Genomic DNA, 10,999 nt, shown 5'->3' on the forward strand with positions numbered 1-10,999 from the left:
TATGTTCTGTTTGTATGAAAGACATGGTTTTTTTGTTAGCGTTGACTAGCCTTGTTTGGTGAAATGCATCAGGCATGGTTCTTAGGAGCACCTTGAATTAACCTGATTTGAATCTCCTTATTTTCTGCCAATCTTCTTTTGTTTCACGTTGGATTCTTTGGTGGACTGCTTGCCTTGTTGTTTCGTTGCAAGTTAACATACATGGAGTGGAACGTACTAGAGGAGTTACAGATTTGGTTGTTTATACATACATATGGGTTACAGTTGGTTGATGTAGAGTGAGGAAATTGAGAGGCATTATAAACTTGGTTATTAATATAGACTTATATTTTGGATAGTATATTTCGGAAAGGGTTCAGAGTTAAATTCCTGGGTAAGTAGGTGGGAAGGGAAGGAAGGGGAATTTGTTCAGAGATGTTTGGGTGTTGCAAAGAAGAAAAACTGTGCACTGGTATACTAATCTTTGTTTTGAATTAAAAAAAAAAAAAGAAATACAAGTGGAAATAAAGAAGTAAATAAGAAAATAGATAAATGGGGGAGGGGGTAGGGGCAGGGCATAGATGGGGCAGGGGGCTCCAGTGTACTTGTGTGCCTAGGGGCCCTCAAAGAATTAATCCCGCCCTGGTTGCCAGAGGATGTGGTAAGAGCAGTTAATGTAGCTAGTTTTAAAAAAGGTTTGGAGAAGTTCCTAGAGGAAAAGTCTATAGTTTGCTGTTGAGACAGATATGGACTTAACCACTGCTTGCCCTAGATCGGTAGAATGGAATGTTGCTTGGGTTTTTGCCAGGAATTTGTGATTTGGTTTGGCCTCTGTGAAGACGAGATACTAGGTTGGATGGACTATAGGTCTGACCCAGTAAAGCTATTCTTATTTTCTTACTTTGAAGAAAAATCAATCACCAGGACCTAACATCCAATAATTAACAAAGAATACAATGTCTTCAAACCTATTTTACATTCAAGACCAAAGATCCACCACCATGGAAGCAAAATTAAAGAAAAGGGAAAAATGAAAAGGAGCAGGATTTACCCTAACCCATAATCTCAATAAATCAAAGAAAGAATCAGCACGATTGTCAATTTATTTAAGCCTAATTAAAAAAAAAACTCCATAGACTTCAGCTAATCCACAATGCCGTGGCCAAGCTTATTTTCGCAAAAGGCAAGTTCGACCACGTCTCCCCACTCCTGTCTAAACTTCACTGGCTCCCAGTTCACTCCAGAGTCCTCTTTAAATGTGCCTGTTTAGCCTTCAAGATCCTACATGGCATCCTCCCTCCTGTTATCCCACTCTTCTGGAATTCCTCTAACCCTAATTCCACTAGATCCTCCCAAAAACTGAAACTATCATTCCCCTCTACAAAAGGTATATCCCGCGTAGGAAAACTAGGAACATCCCTCCCCTTTAGAACCACAGAACTCTGGAATAACCTCACATCCCCGCTCAGAATTTCAAGTTCCCTCCAATCCTTCCGCAAACACCTGAAAACTTGGCTCTTTTCAAAAATCTAACACTTCCCGCTTTTTGGTTCCCTGTCCCTCTTTATCTTCCTAGCTCCTTTCCTATAACCCTTCATTGTAGCTCCTTTTCAACCTAACCCTGTAAACCGTGCAGAGCTCTACGCTTGTGGAGATGGCGCGGTATACAAACCTAAGGTTTAGTTTAGTTTAGTAGACCCCTCTAGCATCCAAGAAAAACGTAAAGCTTATTCTGAAAATAAACATAACATTTGCAAGGAAATTACAGCTAAAAGGTCACTCCAAAAGATGTAACCTTTTGCTTCAATGCCAAGAATTTCTTCCTCCTGGCTTGTGCCCACAAAGATACATCAGGAAATACGACTTGCAGCTTGCCTCCAAAAAAAGTTGAACCGGTAACTCTAAAATAAAGTCTTATAATAGCCCTTTTATCTTCTAAGAGCATAAAAGATACTGAGGCTTCAGTTATGAGCTTTAACAAGCTTATAATTGGGAAAAAAAATTAATTAGGCCCCATAGCTTTCAATCAGTGATGCAAGCTCTTGGAAATGGAGATCTGTTCAATTGAGCTGTTGAATCATTAACTTTTGATTTTTTTTAATATACAATTTTAGTGTTTTAAGAAATGTGTTGTTTTATGTTTGTTTATTGATTTGTGCATGTACTTCTGTAACCTGCATAGATTGTTTGGATATGAGGGATAAAAAATGTTTTTAAATAAATAAATGATACCTCTGATCCTTGATTATTGTAATTCATTTTATTTGGGTCATCCTAAATATATGATTCAAACAGTCATGTAGTAAGGATAGGAGGTGCCTGGGGCAGTGCCTCCCCCCCTCTTTACCCCCTGCTTCTTCACTGCCTCACTATGCACGCGCCTTCCCTTCACATCATATCTCTTTAACTTTTCTTCGGCGTGAGCAACATCTCCAACCTGCTGCCCAAGCCAACCTTAGCTCTCCCTCTGACATCATTTCCTGGTCCTGCAACCAGGAAGTGACTTCAGAGGGAGAGCTGAGGCCGGCGCAAACAGCAGGTTGAATTATTTCTTTCCCACTTAGAACTACCAGATAATGTGGGTAACAATTATAAAAAATAAAATTGTGGAACATGTAGACAAACATGATTTAATGGGACGGAGTCGGCATGGGTTCAGCCAAGGAAGGTCTTGCCTCACCACTTTGCTTAACTTCTTTGAAGGTGTGAATAAACATGTGGATAAAGGTGAGCCATGTAGATAAAGGTGATGTACTGTATCTAGATTTTCGGAATGCTTTTGATAATGAGAGGCTCCTGAGAAAATTAAAGAGTTATGGGATAAGTGTCAAAGTTCAGTTGTGGATTAGGAATTGGTTATCAGACAGAAAACAGAGGGTAGGGTTAAATGACCATTTTTCTCAATGGAGGAGAATAAATAATGGAGTGCTGCAGGATCTGTTCTGGGACCAGTGCTATTTAAAGTTATAAATTATCTTGAAATGAGGTGATTACATTTGCAGATGACACTAAACTGTTCAAAGTTGTTAAAATGCATGCAGACTGTGAAAAATTGCAGGCAGACCTCAGGAATTTGGAAAACTGGCTGTCCAAATGGCAGACGAAATTTAACGCATAGAAATGCAAAGTGATACATATTGGGAAAAGTAATCAAAATCATAGTTACCAGATGCTAAGGTCCACCTTGGGAGTCAGTGCCCAAGAAAAAATCTGGGTGTCGTAGACAATACGCTGAAACCTTCCATCCAATGAGTGGCAGGGGCTAAAAAAGCAAACAAGTTGCTAGGAATTATTAGAAAAGGGGTGGTACACATGACTAAGAATTTTATAATGCCTCTGTATCACACCTTAAGTACTGCATTCAGTTCTGGTTGCCTTATCTCAAAAAATATATAGCGGAACTAGAAAAGGTTGCAAGAAGAGGAAAGACTACAGAGATTAGGGCTCTTCAGCTTGGAAAGGAGATGGCTGAGGAGAAATATGAATGAAGTCTACAAAATCCTGAGTGGTGTAAAACAGGTGCAAGTGGATCAATTTTTTCTTCTTCAAAAATTACAAAGACTAGGGGACACGCGATGAAGTTACAGGTAGATACTTTTAAAACCAATAGGAAGAAATATTTTTTCACTCAGAGAATAGTTAAGCTTTGGAACACATTGTCAGAGGATATGGTAAGAGGAGTTAATGTAACTGGTTTTCAAAAAGGTTTAGACAAGTTCCTGGAGGAAAAGTCCATAGTCTGCTATTGAGACAGACAAGCCACTGCTTGCCCTGGATCGGCGGAATAGAAAGTTGCTATTTGTGCTTTTACTAAATTACTTGTAACCTGGATTGGCCACTTACTGGGTTAGTCTGACCCAGTAGGGCTATTCTTATGCTCTTATAAATGTTTTTAATTAATAAATGGTTTACAATAAGTCCAAAACAGCTTGGGGAGAACCAAAATCCAAAACATAATTATATTAACCATAATTAGTCAGAAAACAAGAATTTAAGCATAGACACACACCCTTTTTACAAACCTGCAGCACAATTTTTAGCGCTGGTCGTAGCGGTAACAGCTCCAACACTCACTATAAGCTACGGTTTTGTAGAAGGGAGGAAAATTTGTTAAGCAGCCAAAATTTAAGAAGTTTACAGAATTTCAAGTAGTCACCCTATATACTCAATATAAGTCGAGACCCCTTTTTTCCCCCCAAAAAGGAGGAAAAATGGTTGACTTGAATATAAGTCGGGCAGCTTAATATTCAAGTGTCCTGCCCTGTCAGGCTCTGCACCCAGCCCCCTTCCCTCCATCCCAACCCTGTCAGGCACTGCACCCAGCACCCTTCCTTCCTCCCCTCCCCTGTCAGGCTCTGCACCCAGCACCCTTCCTTCCTCCCCTCCCCTGTCAGGCTCTGCACCCAGAACCCTTCCTTCCTTCCCTCCCCTATCAGGCTCTGCACCCAGCACTCTTCCTTACTTCCTTCCCCTGTCAGGCTCTGCACCCAGCACTCTTCCTTACTTCCTTCCCCTGTCAGACTCTGCACTCTCCCTCCCAAGCTCTTTCCTCTGATCCTCCCTCCCTGCCCTATATTCATACCTCTGCCGATTGCCGGTGGAGGTGCAGCGGGCAGGAGCAAGCTTTACAAACTCCTGCCCCGCTGCTAACCGGCTGTGCGATCCAATTTCTTCATCTGAATGGCACAAGCAGCAGCGCAATTTGGTGCTGCTTCTCGGCGCTGAGCGGCTTCCTTACTGGCAGGAAGGAGTGGAGAGGAGAGAAGCATGTAGAATATTTCATAGAAATTCCTAACTTTACAGATAGGAGCACCATCTATGTAAATTACATTACATTACATTAGTGATTTCTATTCCGCCATTATCTTGTAAATGATAGCTAAATGAATTAAAGTAATATATAAAAAGGAATAGAAGGGAGGAACCGTTAAACAATAGAATTCAGTTAATAAAATAAGAATAGGGGTAAAAACAATGGAATAAAATTTAAAATAATTTATAAACTGGAAGAAAAAATTGAAAACCAAAATCAAATAAGTCTGGCAGAAGTCCAATTTCCTGAAGCAGCTCTGTTGCCTCAGCATATTTTAAATAATCCCAAAGACAAAAGTCCAGATGGGACAGATATCAGCTCGGGCTTTCCAGCTGCTGCAGCCCTGACTCGTCGCTTCCAGGCAGAAGATGCACAATCCAGCGCCGGGCCGCATTGCTCTTGATGGGCGGTGGATGCTCATGGGCAGCTCCCGAAGAATACAGCACTCTGCCTCCATCGGACAACCGGGAGGAGGAGTCCACAGCATGGTCCCACTCCACAGATCCAGAGACACCACCAGCTCCCCAATGAGAGAGCAGACGCCGCCCCATCCTAGGCAACCACCAGCAGCAATCCACCATGCCTCTACTGGTCCCGCTTCCAGCAACAATCTCTCCGCAGCGATCTCCAGTCACCACCACCTGCAGGTAGGACGGGCCTCTGCTGAAAATGAACCATTCCAGGCCTTTAGGTTAGTAAACAGTTATGCCGTGATTCTATAACTGTCAATCTCCTCCTATCCAAGATGTTTTCTGACTCGCCCGAGTGAAAATTAAAAGAAAAAAGTACAGGACCCTTTAAAACTATGAATAAGGTAGATGAAAGAAACAAAATAAAGTGAAACCAACAAAATAAAACTAAATAGAACTAAAAACTTAAAAATATAAGAGAGCCATTCTAGAACAATCTTGTTACCGAAGAAATTAAATATTCAGGACAAAGGCCATACGTGATCTTAAATGCCAAACATATTTTAAATTGTACTCTAGTCTGTACAGGCAACCATTGGAGAGCTTTTACCAAAGGAGTAACACACAACAGAACCAGCCTTCCTAATCACAATTAATCAGCAATGATTGTGCCACATACTTTGCCAACAAAATTAAAGTTCTCATCAAAGCTCCCCACAAGTTAATGAGGAGAACATTCTCTCTCCCCCACCATGCATGACCATCTGGGACTTATTCAACCAGGTTATAGAGGAGGCTTTTGAAAAACTCCTGAAGGTCTATGGCTGACAACCTGCTCTCTTGACTTCTGCCCAGCATAGGGCTCATTGAAGGGATCACTAAAATTGTTAACTCCTCTTTTGTGGAAGGGCAGCTTCCATCAGCACTATGAAGAGTGTCAGCCTAGCAGAATCTTGCTTTTCGGTATTTCTATATTATATTCTTTATGCAATCACTTCTGGTGGTCTTTGTCAGTGATTTTACTTCCTAATGAAACATCTGTGAAGGTATTGAACCCAGGACCAGGCGTTTGTAAGGGTGCTTCAATATAACCCCTCTAAACTTTACATTTTTTGGGGGGAGGGGAGGGGTCTAACCTTAAAAAGATTTGTGCTGTGCCCCCTACTGAAAAAAGAGTTCCCTTGACTAGGAGAAGTTTCAAAGCTACTGACCAGCTTCTAACATTCCTTTCCTGGCAAAACTTATAAAACAGACAGTCTGCATTCAACTCGACTGGCTAAATGAAAGTAATTGACTAGACCAGGGGTGTCAAAGTCCCTCCTCAAGGGCCGCAATCCAGTCGGGTTTTCAGGATTTCTCCAATGAATATGCATGAGATCTATTTGCATGCACTGTTTTCATTGTATGCTAATAGATATCATGCATATTCATTGGGGAAATCCCGACTGGATTACGGCCCTCGAGGAGGGACTCTGACACTCCTGGGCTAAACCCATGTCAATCTGGCTTCAGACCTGGGCACAGAACAGAGGCAGTTCTTGTGTCCCTTCTTGATGATCTGCACAGAAATCATGTCAAGGTATTTGCCTTGAGAGCAGCCTTCGACACAGTGGATCATATTATGCTTACAAGGTTGGCAGAAACAGGTATCAGTGGCACAGTATTTACATGGTTGAAATCGTATTTGTCAGACGGACAATCAATTCTGTTCAGTAATAGTATATCATTACCTTGAGCACTGTACTGTGGGATGCCACAGGGATCATACTGTCTCTCATTTTATTTAATATCTACCTCATGTCTCTGGCTGAGCTGCTTCAGCTGATGAACACAACATTCTGAAATAATTTTTATTGATAATGCAGCCAAAATCACAGCAAGCAACAAAAGTAGTAAGACAAGGTTATACAAAAACAGTGCAAACAATCTAGGAACGGCAACAGTAAACAAGCAGGGTGAAACAGCAAAGCCCAGCCCACCAATACCATACCCACGGTAAACATGAGTACAATTACAGAGTCTGGGGTGAGCTTTAGAGTACAGCATCGGTGGTACAGTTACCCCCTGGAGACCGAACCAAGGCTGCAATAACAATTTTTAATAGAAAGAACCAACCCCCTCACCTACTCACATCCAATCCAACATGCAATAACCAACCAGGCATACCATACTAGCCACACCATATACTCCCCACATAACCCCACACGTACTCCATTCAGACAAACACTAAAGGTCTGCACGGGAACGGGGATCGCGGGAATCCCCCCTAACCCACGGGACTCCCATGGAGACCCCCCTCTTTCCCACGGGACTCCCACGGGGATGGAAGGCTTTGGAAGCAGGGTTCGTCCATATAATATAATGGACACATCAGCCTTAGTAAAAGAGGGGGTTTATAAGTTAATTACCTGAACAGAAAACAAAAAAAGAGTTCCACCAAAGAGATTCCACAAGGAAAACAGCAGCGCAAACACAAAGAAACTGTGGAATTGATGATCCTGTCAGAAGTAATTGCTGCTTTTTATGGGGACGGGCGGGGATGGAGGTAATTCCTTGCGGGGATGGGTGGGGACGGAGAGGATCCTGGCGGGGATGGGTGGGGATGGAGAGGATCCTGGTGAGGACGGAGAGGATCCTGACGGGGACGGGTGGGGATGGAGAGCATCCTGACGAGGACGGGTGGGGATGGAGAGGATCCTGATGGGGATGGGTGGGGACAGAGAGAATCCTGGCGGGGACGGGCGGGATTTCTGTCCTCGCGCAACTCTCTAACACACACCAATCACACCGGCTTGAGAGTAGGTAATCAACATGGGGACAACATTCTATATCTATGCTGATGATGTGCTACTACTCATACCTAATGAACCAGATTGACCCACAGCTCTGAGTAACCTGACTGCCTAAGCTAGGGTTACCAGACATCCAGATTTCCCCGGACATGTCCTCCATTTGAGAACATGTCCGGGGTCCGAACAACTTTTCAAAACCTGACACTTTGTTTGGGAGGAATAAACTACATACTCATATAAGATCATTAGAAGGTCTACTGACCTTCAGGAAGACAATAAAAACTCACCTCTTCCCTTGACCCTCTATGAGAGTGCACCAACCCAAATTTCCTGGACCTTATGAAAAAGGGCACAGACACTCCACTCTCGAGACTCTAAAGTTGATGTCCTTCATCCTACGTGCCATGTGCTATCGTACTTTATATTGCCCATCATATAATGCTCTACCGTACCACGTCCCCTCTGGTGGTATCATGTATAGCCCACAAACAAAATGCTAAACTAAATAGTTCACAACAATATGGTGCAACTAAAAGCAAAAGAAGAAACTGCGGAGCTGATGTTCGTAATGCCAGGATTTATTGTGTTGATATTTAGATATAAGTATATATGCAGTCTCCAAAATCCATTTCTTCCTTTCACTTTGAATGTGCGGACCCAACACAGACCGTGTTTCAATTTAACCATCTTCCTCAGGGGTCCTAAGGTATAAGGTTAAAATAGGTAAATGTGGATAACGATCAAATGCACTGACGAACTGTTGGGAGAACTTTGAGTGACGAACCAGAAACAACTCTAGCAATTGCAAAGCGTAAGTATAGCCTCCACTGCTATGCATGGTCTCCCCATATTATGAACTATGTCTGACCATGCCATGTTTTGTCATACAATGTTTTGCCACACTTTGTCATGCTGTCACCATTTCTCTCTTACATTACTCTACTATACATCAGGGGTGCCCAACGCGTCGATCGCGATCGACCAGTAGCTCAGGAAGGCAACTCGAGTCGATCGCACTCGTGTTGCCGTCCTGATCTACGGGCCGATCAGCCTTCCTTTCCAGTGTTCTCCCTAGGGCCTTTTAGCTGGGCGGTCCGCCCAGCTGTCATCTGCCGCTGCTGAACATTAAAAAAAAACCCAAAAAAACCAGCTTGGAGATTTCAGCCTCTAGCGAACTTATGCTCCGGGCTCTAACGTGTGCGTGCAGGCTTCTCTTCTCTTCCCTCCGAAACCGGAAGTTATGTCCGGGGAGGGGGGGGGAGAAGGGAAGCCTGCACGCACATGTTGAGAGCCCTGAAGCAAGCGTTCGCTACGAGCTAATGCGGGAGACAGGTTAGTAAAGCATTTGTTCTTGTTCCTGCCGGGTCCTGCCTACTTTCTGTTTCTGCGAAGGCAGGACCCGGCAGCATTTCCCCCAATAGGTTGATCACGATCTTGGGCTGATCAGCCTTCCTCTTCCCGACGGCAGAATTGACATTGGGGAGAGGAATGCTGGTTGGCCGAAGCAGGGAGAGCTTGGGGCCTGTTATTGGTGGCGTTTGGGTCCTGGTCCCCGATGGTAATGGCAGTGGCAGTGGCTTGGGGGAGGGCAGGGAGAAAGAAAGAAAAAGGGCAGGCAGGGAGACAGAAGGAAAGAAGAGAAACAGAAAAAAATGAGAGGGAGGCAGAGAGAAAGAAAGGGCAGGGAAGAGGAAGGAAAAGTTGGGGGGAAGGAATAAGGTCTGGAGGAGAAGAAGCATACAGGCTAAAAGAAGGGAAGAAAGATTGTATGCACAGTCAGAAGAAGAAAGTGCAACCAGAGACTCATGAAATCACCAGACAAGGTAGGGAAAATGATTTTATTTTAAATTTAGTGATCAAAATGTGTCTGAATTTATATCTGCTGTCTATATTTTACACTAAGGTCCCCTTTTACTAAACCGCAATAGAGATTTTTAGCGCAGGGAGCCTATGAGTGTCGAGAGCAGCGCTGGGCATTCAGCGCAGCTCCCTGCGCTTAAAAACTGCTATCGTGGTTTAGTAAAAAGGGAGGGGGTATATTTGTCTATTTTTGTATGGTTGTTACTGAGGTGATAGTGCTTAGAGTCATCTGCTTTGACCTCTTTGAAAAACCCTGGAATAGGAATGATGATTAACATTTTCTATGCATACAGTGTGCTTTGTGTTTTTTTTTTAATTTTATTGTTGGTAGATCATTTTGACTTGGTCATTTAAAAAGTAGCTCGCAAGCCCAAAAAGTGTGGGCACCCCTGCTATACATCATATCTTCCACACTATGTCTACCATGCTATGATTTTTCTTGCTATGTCTGCCACACAATGTTTGCTGTTCCATGTCTATTGCTAGGTTTTATTATCCTTACTATTTTTGCCATGTCGTGTCATACTGTTAGCCATACACTTCTCCCTCCGAATCCACGGTTTCAGTATCTGCGAATTCGGTTATTCACGATTTTTTATTTTTTAAAAAAAGCTAAATCCGGACCTTCCCCGCCTCCCTCCTGGCATCCCAGACCTTACCTGGTGGTCTAGCGGGCTTTTGGGACAGGAGCAATCTTCCTACACTCCTGCCCCGTGCAGATCACTCATAGAAAATGGCTGCCATGACTTCCCGTCATAGTCTCAAGAGACTACGGAAAATCACGGCAGCCAGTGCGGCCCTAGAGCAAGCAAGTAAGGGAGGGGACATGATCTTGGAGAAAGGAGGGGGAGAGCATGTTGGGACATGGGAGGGGCACGATTTTGGGACAAAGGCTGGAAGACAGGGAGAGGGCACAAACTTGGGACACTGAAGGGAGGGGGCATGAACATGGGACATAGAAGGGAGGGATTAGAAAGGAAGAAATGTTGAGCATGAGTGTGTGAGTGAGAGGGAAAGAGATGGTGCACATGTGGAAAGGAAGAAAGAGGAATACTGGGCATATAGAGAGGAGTGAAGTTAGAGATGCATGGGGAATAGAAGAATGAGAGGGAGAAGTGTTGGATATGGTGGTGGAGAGGGAACAG

This window comes from Geotrypetes seraphini, chromosome 1 (assembly GCF_902459505.1).
Source record: "Geotrypetes seraphini chromosome 1, aGeoSer1.1, whole genome shotgun sequence".
Classification (NCBI taxonomy): domain Eukaryota; kingdom Metazoa; phylum Chordata; class Amphibia; order Gymnophiona; family Dermophiidae; genus Geotrypetes; species Geotrypetes seraphini.